We start from the raw sequence: 10,554 nt of genomic DNA, 5'->3' as shown, positions 1-10,554 counted from the left end.
CTTCTTAGCAGACTGGGCTGAATGCTCTATCTTGGCAATCTGGTTTCAGAGGTAGTGGCTCATCAGCTTTCATGTTTCAGAGACTTTACAAGGTCATTTTAGAGTGTCATTGCAGAGAGACAGTTTCCTCAGAATTCTCCTCCAGAGATCAGCAAGTGTGTCCGAGTGAGTGCCCCAGTAATGTGGGTGCAGCTAGTTTTTAAGAAGGAATTTTAATCTTATGTGACTGGATTAAAGTTGCTTCAACTTACATAATCAGGGTGTGCTCACAGGTGAGTTATTCTGTCCATGCCAGTTGTCATTCCTTGTCATTGTTCTTGCTTGAGTCCATTTTGTACCTTTTGGCTCAAGAAGTCTCAAGAGGCCTCAATGCAACTCTGATTTACACCTTTATCATCCGTTATAGCACAGGCAGATCCTGGTACAAGTGTAAGTTCAGTCACTTAGTTTGGAATTTAAATAGAAGAAAACGCAACTGGATGTCTACTAAATCTGGCCTGGTGTACCATTATAGCCTAGCAGAAAGGGCAATGCCTATTTTGTCCTAAATGTTAACAGATTTGTCAAATATATCAGTGGGTTCAAATTTTAGAAGTCAGTCATTTTCCAACCCACTATATCCTAACACAGGGTCACGGGGATCTGCTGGAGCAAATCCCAGCCAACACAGGGCACAAGGTGGGAATAAATCCCGGGCAGGGCACCAGCCCACCGCAGGGCGCACACACACACACACACACACACACCAAGCAAGCGCTAGGGACAATTTAGGATCACCAATGCACCTGTATGTCTTTGGAATGTGGGAGGAAATCGGAGCACCCGGAGGAAACCCATGCAGACACGGGGAGAAAATGCAAACTCCACGAAGGGAGGACCCGGGAAGCGAACCCAGTGCTCCTGACTGCGAGGCAGCAGCGCTACCACTGCACCACCGTGCTGTAAATTTTACAAGTACTAATAAAATTATTTATAACAATACTGTTTTTATACGGGCTCTTGATGTATACAATGACACAGGCTAAGGTCAGGTTTTCTTGACCTGTATGTATCCAGCTAGGTAACCTACAATGCATGAAAGATTTCTGTTTTGTCCACAAATTTGGAACCTTTTCAAAGCCCAAAGAACCAGTATCACATGAAAAGAACTTTTTGTAGAATAAAAAGGTTTGCAAAGTAATTATTTTGCAAGTAACCACACAACCCAGTAAAGTGCCATTTTAGAACAATTATTTTTAAGGGTGGAGTTTCCACTGATATCATTCAGAAATACAATAGTTTTACTGCTGCACTGACGACCTTCAGCTGCATTTTCTCATTGCCATGAAAGGATACTATTGTATCTGCTTCCTCAAAATAGATGAAACAGTGGAGGAGTGAAAGGACAAGTGTAGACTTTAACAAAATACAATACTGTCAATTCGCAATACTAAAAGATTTTAGTTTTCACTAAAGGCAAAGTAAACTAACTCAGTTCTAATACTTATGGACTTTAGAAGATTTAGTGAAGATCAAAAATACTGCTAAATAAAGTAAGTTTCTTTCAGTGCATGACACAAAAAATATAGTCTATCTGATTAACATTGAGCTGAAATTACTGCTGCAGTGCTATCCTCCCCAAATGTATCCAGAATGTACCAGTGCTCAGTTGATCCAGTGCGATGTGAACTATGGCAAGATTGAAAGTCCAAAACTAAGACTCGATATTTTTGTGAAGACACTTTACAACAGGGGTCTGAAACTCTCGGCCATTTACGGCTTCCCGTCCCCTTCCGACCAGCCCGTGAATGGTATTTTTTTATTATTTTTTTTTTTTTAAACTATTTTTGCCTACTTACTTTGTTTACTCATTTAAGTCCAAACTAGTTTAAAAATAATTTTAAATTAAAAAATAATTTCAAATTAACATAACTCTTTCAGTTCTGTCATTTGGTGCAAATGTGCAGTTTTTGATAAAATGGTGAATTTTTGGAATTCATTTGCTTGGTTGTCAGTAAAAAAAGATGTCTTTTGTGGCTCTTTTGGTACGGGAGATGGACATCTGAAGTGGAACTCCGTTAGCCGCAGTATTATTTCTTCTCTTTTTTTTTTTATTATCCCAAGGTATCCTGTATGTACTTAACCCGAGGAGGCTCAATTACAGTATATCCAAGCATATATTAACATGACCAGCAGAAATAAGGCTCAGAAAAATACAGAAAAGACAGCTAAAGCACAATCCAAGCCTAGACTGGCGTCAAGCCCAAGATCAAGTTCAAGATACAGCCTTTCAGAAACTGACCTGGAACAGATAGGCGAAAGTACAGATTTCCTGGGACTGCATCGTCTTCAGTCGAGAGAGAAAGTGGGAGCGATTGTACAAGCGAATCGGGCCAGGACAGCTCGTTGATTTCAGAAGATTCCTTGAAACTGAAAATGGCCTTACCTTCTGCTTTGTCAACCACTCTTCGTGAGCTGGAATCATCATAATTACTTTGAGGCTGCCTTTAAAACGTATGCTAGAAAAAATTGAGGAACAAATATGCATCTATGTTTGAGACTAAATTTACAGTACTTGGCACTCAGGTGGAAGACGTTAAGCAAACACTCACGACTCATACTGAAACAGCTGAACAACTGGCATCTACTGCTGACGGAAAAACAACAGCTGCAAATTCCGAATGCAAAGCACTCTGAGAAAGACTTGCTGCACTATAAGATGGATGCAGAAGGAATAATATTAGAATTGAAGGTCTCCCTGAGAATTGTGAAAGTCCAAACCCAGTGAAATTCGTAGCTGAATTATTCTCTAAAATAATTGGAGAGGACTTCAAATTAGACAAAGACCGCAGCAGCTTACCGCATACAGGGATCAAATCCCTCTACACCTAGAACTCTCATTGAGCATTTTGAAAAATTACAGTTTAAACTTCATATAAATTTACTACTCAGACAGAAACAAGAGATTATATTTGAAAATAACCACATTCATATTTACCTGGATTTCTCACCCTCAACAGCTTTACTAAACGTGCCTCATTTTACAACATTAAACAACGCTTACGGAAAGCCGAGATCAGATACAGCCTCTTGTAACCTGCCAAACTGAAAGTGGACATTCAAGGCAATCTATACGTTTTTACTTCTACGGAGGAAGCAGAAAAAGAGCTAAAATAAAACTGATCCCGACACTTTTTTGAAATACAATCGTTGGTCGCATTTTGTTTAGGCATGACAAAGAAGATCTTACTATCGACTGTTTGATCCGCCTGCAATGGTACTGGTACCATTATTATACATCCTATTTACTTCTTGTCCACTTTTTGTTAATGTGTTATATTTTAATTACAATTACATCCATCCATTATCCAACCCGCTATATTCTAACACAGGGTCACGCATGCGTATATGTATATATGTACTTTTTTTTTTTTTTTTTTTTGCATTAGGCCTTAGTATACTTATCCAGGGATACTGTTTAACATCATTCCCTGGGTTAACTCTCTCAAGACTGTTTAAGATTATATTTTATGCTTATAGTATTTGGACTGTATTGTCAATAGGTACCTCTATTTTGATTTTTATACACTGCTGCTGGGGGGCTTGTTTTGTTTTGGATGTGCTCTGTCTCTAGGTCAGTCAGAGGACTAGGACTTTGTGAAGTATGGTCAAGCTTCATGTTGGGAGGCAAAATGGGGGGCAAGGGGACTGGGGGGGGGGGGGGAGAAAGAGAGCAAGCTATTTCTAATCTATCCTTTAATCCTTATAAGTGCCAACACAACATTAGGCTTCATGGCAATAACTCCTGGGAAAACTGAAAATTAAGGTCAAAGCTGTCTTATTTTAAGTTAAGACTACAAAATGACAGCAAAAGCTCAGAAGCAAGATCTTCATGACCAAACAGTTAACTCTTTGAGCTGGAATGTTAAAGGGCCGAATCAAGAATTAAATAGAAAGAAAGAATTCTAACAGGTTTAAACGCCAAAATGGTATTTTTACAGGAGACGACTGCACAGAGTCTAGACTGGCCAAATATTTCATTCCAGCTTTACAAAGAAAACTAGGTGTGGGAATTCTTGTACATAGAACAATAACATTTGTAGTAACAGATGTGTTTTTCTGATCCTGAAGAAAGATATGTAATTGACATAATAATTTCTTGCCTATGATTAAATCTTGTAAGTAGAACACAATCGTTATTTCCGACCACGCTCCTCTGATCATGGAGCTAAAATCACTATGCCCCACATACTTGTCTAGCAGATGCTGCCTTAACCCACTTTTGTTAGCAGACGAGAACTGTACAGAATTTATATCCAAACAAATTTATTTTTAGAGACAAACACATACTTCGAGGTGTCTGCAGGAATACTCTTTGAAACTCTGAAGGCTTTCTTAAGAGGAGAGATTATCTCATATCTTACCCAGAAAAAATAAATTGGAAACCAAGAAGGTATCAGAGCTAATCAGTGAAATTTCCAGAATGTATCAAGAACATGCCAGGTGTCCAAATGAGGTACTTCATAGGAAAAGACAGGCTCTGCATTCAGAAATCAACCTCTTGACAACTAAAGAAACAGAACAACTCATTTTTAAATCAAGACATAATTACTATGAACATGGAGAGAAAGCCAATAAGATTTTAGCTCAACAAATCCACAAGCAGGAAGCTTGCAATGCAATCCCAGCGATTACCAACACAAATGGAGACAAAATAATTGATCATAAAAAAATAACGCACAAATTTAGAGACTACAAGAAGTCCTAAAATTCTGCTGAGCTTAAAGACGATGAGACACAAACTAATGCATTTCTGGATGCACTACAGATACCACAACTAGATACTCTCAATGCAGAGGAATTGGATAAACCTCTGGCATTATCAGAATTACTAGATGCTATTAACTCACTTCAGAGTGGGAAAGCAGCAGGCCCTGATGGCTACCCTGCCAAATTTTATAAAAAATTCTCAGTTAAGTAAGCCCCCTTTTATTAGCAACATTTACAGAAGCTAAAGACAATAAAATTCTACCACATACTTTTCATCAAGCTCTAATTACAGTCTTTTCTAAGTAAAATAAGGATTTATTACAATGTGCATCATAGAGACCAATCTCAGTTTTGAATAATGATGTAAAGATACTTTCTAAAGTCCTAACTAGAAGGATTGAGAAAGTGCTTCCTTCAGTAATATCACAAGACCAAACTGGACTTATTAAAGGCAGACAATCTTCGATGCCTGTTTATTGTGATATATTCACCCACAAAGTCAAACACCCCATAGATATTATTATTATTGTTTGATGCAGAAGAAGTATTTGATATGGTTGAATGGAACTACCTTTTTACCATATTGGAGAAATTTGGGTTGGCCCCCAACATCTGTGCATGGATCAAACTACTGTATACCTGTCCAGAAGCTTCAGTTTGTATTAACAATATTAATTCAGACTACTTCAAACTAGAATGGGGTACTAGACAAGGATGTCCCTTGTCACCACTGCTGTTTGCAATTGCCATTTACCAACTGGCAGTTCACTGTCGAAATGCTTATGAGATAAAGTGGATTATCAGAGAAGGACTTGAACAGAAAATTTCTCTACATGCAGATGATATGTTACTGTATATATATGATCCACAAAATACTGTGCCTACAGTCATAACAGCACTTACAGAATTTCAAAAGATTTCTGGTCTCAGAATTAATTTGAACAAGTGTGCTTTTTCCAGTGAATTCTCAAGTACACAAAATTAGATTGGACACCTTCCCTTTCGTCATTGAAAGATCAGTTTAAACACCTGGGGGTAAACACCACGAGTAAACAAAGCTTTTTATCAAAAAAAATGTAGCTGTCTGCATGGAAACAATTAAGTTGCATAAATGGTCTACCCTTCATCTCACTTTAGCTGGAAGAATTACCGTATTTCCCCAACGAAAGGCCGCGGCTTATACATTAATTTTACAAAATGCTTATTGGGTGCGGCTTGCTTAAATGGGATGGCCTATCTAAAAACATTTGATAAAAGTATAATTCAGTGCGCAAAAAGACGACATACTCAAATGATTTATTGAATTTAAATGTACTGTTTACTTCAGAAAAATCAGTTATTTTAACTGTATCAATGAAACCCAATTATGACCCCCTTTGAAGTCTTCAATTGCCATTTTAGTCACCATTCTTCGTGCCTTCAATTTGATGGCTATTGTCGAAACTATCCGATTGTTCTCATGCTGTGCGAGAATCCAATCTTTAAGTCACTTCTCCAAGTTTGGCCATTTTGCTTACCTTGTACGCCTTTCACGCCTATGTGGTGGAAGCGCGCGCAAAGCTTCCTCATCTTTCTGCCAGTTTCTCACTTGTTTTTCATCTACTTCAAAGTGGTGTCCAGCTGCACAATTGCCGTTTTCTTTCGCGAAAGCAACAACCTGGAGCTTAAATTCTGCAGCATAGGACTTGTGTTGCAAGTGCAAAATGTTATCTGCACAATTGCTGTTTTCTTTCGTGAAGGCAACAACCTGGAGCTTAAATTCTGCAGCAAAGGACTTGTGTTGCGGCATGATATCGGTAAGTGCAAAATGTTATCAATTTAATTGTCAACTATAATGTCACTATATAGTTGCAAATGCCTACAAGGGTGTGCTAAATTAGATGCTTTTACTTCAGATTGGTAAATTCAGTAACACCACGGCTAATAACATGGGGCAGCTTATCTTAGAGTTTTAAAATATAAATGAGCATTTTCTGCTGCCTCCAGTGTGGAGAGGCTTTTCATTGGGGATTTACAGTAACATTGTTAAGATGAATATCCTTCCTATGCTTCTTTTTCTATTTAAAAACATTCCACTATACCTGAATAAATAATATTTTAAGAAATTTGATTCAACCATAACCTCATTTATTTGGAATTCAAAACATCCACGTATTCAAAAGGCAACCCTATAAAGACCTAAGGAAGAAGGTCTGTGTGAGAAGCTTTTCTCAACTATGAACTTTAATAAATGCAAGTACAGGTGTAGGTTTACTGATGCTAATCTTGAAGCTGTACTCACAGTTTCCACTGTAAACTCCATTAGAGCAAAAGTGGCAAGGCTGTGTGAGCAGAAATGCTGCCAGGTTTCTGGACAGAAATAGATAAATAGAAGTTCAAATGTATTCAGGTATTGCATGTGTTAGGTTAATGCAAAATTTTGTTAATTTATTTAAGTTAATTTAATGAAAAAATAATTGCACATTTAAAAGTAATGTATTTAGAGTACAGTTTGCATTTTGAAAAAATATGTTAGTAAAAACAGATTTAAGGAATATTACTATCTCTTGTTGTACTTCAACATTTATGTGGCCCCCTGTATGACATGACAATACCAGCAGTGGCCCGAAGCCAATTTGAGTTTGAGACCCCTGCTTTACAACTTTGGGATAATTTTGATGAGCACAGGTCATGCAGCCCAAAAAACTTTCCGAAAATAGTCACCTAAATGTTTCAAAACATTATTAAATCCTGATTTGAAGTTCCCTGAAGTTCTACTATCTACCACACTACTTGTAATTTTTCCATGTGTCTATGTATTTTATGTGAAGAGAAACTTTAATATTTATGCAAAATTTGCTTTTCACAAGTGTTTACCAGTGCTCTTGTTAAAGAATATATTTTAAAAGAACAGCTGGAATCCACTACATTAATTCAGTTCATAATTTTAAACATGTCTATCACGTACCCTTTTACTTTCAAGGTTGCTTAAACTGAAATGGTTCAACTCCTTCAAAAATTCCTAATAGCTCATTTGGTGAGCAAGTCTTTTTCAGCCAAAACTACTACTTACCTACCACCCAAACTGAAGAAAATCTGGGAGATATACCAGTTGATTGTAGTAAAATTTCAGAGCATTTACATTCTGGACCGCGATGTCAGCATTGATGAAAGTCTCATGGCTTATAAAGGTAGACTGTCATGGATGCAGTACATTGTGTCAAAAAGAGCAAGTTTTGCCATAAAGCTTTACAAGTTTTGTAATCTACAATGGGATGCATTTAGAATTTGGTTCTGTACACAGTGAAAGGAACAATGTTTGATCTAAAATACAATCAGTACGACATTGCTATATCATCAATGTGGACTTTGATAGATGCTCTGCTGGATCATGGTTACTGTGTAACCATGGACAATTTTTATTATATTTCACCAGAACTATTACATCTTGCTGCAAAGAAAGATTACATCATACATCTTGCTGCAAAGAAAGACTGACGCATATGAAACAGTGCGTCCTAACGGTCATGGCATGCCTGAAGACTTTGGCAGAGCTAACTTTCAGCAAGGTGCGCTAGTAGTTTGGCAAAAGGGTAAAGTGCTTGCGCTGAAATGGAATGACAAGAAAGGTGTTTTGTCTTTTTAGCATTGTACATAATGCAGCTATGGTCACTGTACAGGAAAAAGGCAACATGCAGGTTATGAAGCCTTGTACTGTGGTCGATCACAATAACATGTTGGGCGGCGTAGATTGTGCGGATCAGGAATTGACTTTCTATCCAGTTATGTGGAGGCAACAAAAGAAATACTACAAAAAGATATTTTGTCATCTGGTGTTACAGTGTATTTGGAATGCATTTGTGTTATACAAACAAAACGCTGGCAAAACCGTTTCTTATTCAAACTTTACATGCCAGCTTGAAGAACAAATCATTGCAGCATATCCACCGTCCACACTACCACTAAAGAGACCCTGTCGATCTGGTACATCACAGATCAATCCAAAGCATCTTATTGGTAGACATTTTATTGATTATACACCTCCAATACAAAATAAAACAGAATCCAACTCTCTTCACTATCTGTGAAGTATGCTGTTCAAAAACTGATGAATCTGAAAAGAAAATCCAAAAAGAAACACGCTATTATTGTCCTGACTGTGACTTTGGATTGTGTATTTCACTGTGCTTTAAGATTTTCCATTCAAAGGACTCATTTTGAGATTATATACTGTTTTGGCATCATTACTGGTATTATTATTACTTTATTATTTTTGTTGCTATTGTTCATTTCATATTATTTTTATTCATCATTACATATCATTATTATACTTTTGAAATTGAATAAAAATGTAATTTTTCAAGCCAAATAATATGCAACACTTTTGTACATGTTTTTTTAGAATAAAACGCAATGCTAAAGAGGTTAAAATGCCATCATTGTTTTAGTTAAATATGTGTTTAAATGATTTACAAATTATCAAATTCTGTTTATATTTAAATTTTACAGTGTCCTAACTTTTTTGGAAATGTGGTTGTACAAAAAATACTTGTAGTGAAGCTTGCAGAACAAAAACCCCAAGAAAAATACATAGTGATCACTGCAAGAAATGCATATGCAAACACTATAAAAAGTAAAACTTGAAACGAGAGTTATTTTGCTTTTATTTAGCAAAAAGAACTGACAATGGGGTAAGAAAAAATACTTAAAATAAGCTAAATAATTTTAAATATAAATTTCTTGATAAAGTCAATAAATCTTATATTAAGGTCAAGATTTAATTGCTTGAAATAAAACTAACTTACTTAGCTTTCATGTGTTGCAGTGGAGAAACTGAGAAAAAGGATAAGGTCAAGTTTAGCATTACTGTATTTTCTCAAATGTGCGCTTATAAACTACACTGCAAGCAAATTCAGCTGACATATACAATCCTACACACAGCCAACACTTTCATAAAACCATTACAAATCTTTATCCAATTTAGGAAAAAAGAAGAAAAAGAACTGTGTCTAATTAACTGCTTGAGATTTAACAAAAATCACACATTAAAAAAACAACCTAAAACTATATGAATAAAGGTCAGAAACTTTGTGTTTTATAGAAGTCCACTGCACGGCTCACATAAAGTCAAAGTACTCAACACCTAAAAATATTTTCAGATGTTACTATCAGATTCTAAACTGCTAAATTTTTCCTGCTAATCTGCAAAACACTGTAAAACAAGCCAAATCAAAAGAAACAAATTGAAAACCTTTGAACAATTTACTAAAAAGAAAAAAAAATTGCATAAAATGCATGTATTCCCTTTGTAAATATAAGTATAAACTTTGCTTAAGCAGTGTATTGCATTACCAACTCACCCAATTACATTGACAGTCTCCAACTGTGTAAGAAATGTGTGGGTCACTTCTGAATTTATTTATAAGAATAAACACTTCCCCCGCCCCCTCACTGAGGTCCAACAGTTTCCACAAAACAAACCACAGTAAAGAGAAAAAAATAATTAATTTACATGTACTCATTTGTCTGGTGCCATTATCCAAGGTGACTTACAATATGTGAGATACAATTGTCTAAATTCCTTTTGTTTTTTCACTCCAGTTGAAGCACAGGCAGGTGTAGTGACTCATGGTCACACAATGTCAGTAGCAGGATTTGAACCCACAATCTCAAGGTTTGTAGTCCAAAACTTTAAACACTACACCACACTGTCTGCTTGCCATTCAAAACAAGAATATAATTAAACAGAAGCACAGATCTGGATAAGGGTATAAGAATATCAAAAAGGCACTGAACACAACTAAAACCTCAGTACAGTGAATCATG

The sequence above is a fragment of the Erpetoichthys calabaricus genome, chromosome 18 (assembly GCF_900747795.2).
Source record: "Erpetoichthys calabaricus chromosome 18, fErpCal1.3, whole genome shotgun sequence".
Classification (NCBI taxonomy): domain Eukaryota; kingdom Metazoa; phylum Chordata; class Cladistia; order Polypteriformes; family Polypteridae; genus Erpetoichthys; species Erpetoichthys calabaricus.
This window is presented reverse-complemented; position numbering follows the sequence as displayed.